Consider the following 1,393-nt stretch of genomic DNA (forward strand, 5'->3'; position numbering starts at 1 on the left):
TGTCCATCTTCTACAGTAAGTGTATGCCCTATCTTCCTCAAAGTTTGTATCACTAGTATTCTTGTTGCAGCAACTGTTCACTGCATGCTACAATAGAGTTGAAAGTGGAGGTGTCACTAAAATATGGTTCTGTATTCTAGAATTACCAGTCATTACAATGCAGATACTTGACAGCCTTGTAATCTTTAAGGAGGAGAGCTTCTTTCACTGACTGGTTTAGCAAAGAATATGTGATGGTGGGCAAATGAAAATCATCTAAACACTTGGATGTGGTGATCATTATGCTGTAACTGGAAGATGTCCTATCAGAGGGTTCAATCTTTCAGATAAATTTCTTGGTATTGTAAAATACAAAGCATTACATTAGTTAGTAGTGCTGAAGGAGCCCTATAAAGGATATAAAGTTTCAGATAGTCCACTAAGGATTGGCATGAGAATGCTATGAAACTGGAAATAAGAAGCTAAGCTCCAAGAAAAGAAGGGAATAAGATAAGCTATATGGAAAACTTTAAGAAAAATGATCTAAAAAGGAGATAGAAAGCCACATTTAATGATGGGACAGTCATTGTTGACTAAACCTGGCTTAGGGCATAGTGATCATTATGACCTGATTGGTAAAATTCTCTCTCTCTCTCTCTCTCTCTCTCTCTCTCTCTCTCTCTCTCTCTCTCTCTCTCTCTCTCTCTCTGTCTCTCTCTCTCTCCGTAATCCATTGGATGAATTTCTCAGTATTTCAAAGCATGAAATTTTTCCACTGTATAAACAAAATATTTAGGAAGGATGAATCATTAAAACCTGTGATAAATTTTTCACATTGACCCTCTTCCGCACAGTTGCCAACCATAAGATAATGATATTAAAAACTAATTTTTAGAATTAATTCCCAAGTGTATTATATAGTTTAGAGTATTTACGGGAGAGCTGTCATTTTCTTGTTATTTCTTGTTCCTGTGTTCTTCTCTCTTCTCTTCTCTTCTCTCCCTTTTTCTCCTTCCCCTATTCCTCGTTTTCTCCTTTGTGCTCTCTTACATTCAATAATTGCCATTCTCAAAAAAAGAAAAGCAGTTCCTCTATATATGGAAACCTTACTTGAACTCTATGACCACGATGAAAGTCAATGTGAGTAATGTCTAGTTCAATTTGTTCATTTCAGTAGCTGGTAGCAATTTAATATATGTATCTTTTCATCATTAGCAATGCATCTTTCACTTTTATAAGCCTAGTATTCATGAAACTATGCTGCATGCAAAAACCAAACATTGTATTAAGCATGACTTATCTAACTGTAATGTTTGCACCAATTTCTATAAAGGTACTCATTTAATTGTTAAATTCCTGCTCTTCTATCAAATTTTTGGCTGAGTGCTATGGCTAAATAATTGTTTGCAGCATA

This window comes from Scylla paramamosain, chromosome 8 (assembly GCF_035594125.1).
Source record: "Scylla paramamosain isolate STU-SP2022 chromosome 8, ASM3559412v1, whole genome shotgun sequence".
NCBI classification, from domain to species: domain Eukaryota; kingdom Metazoa; phylum Arthropoda; class Malacostraca; order Decapoda; family Portunidae; genus Scylla; species Scylla paramamosain.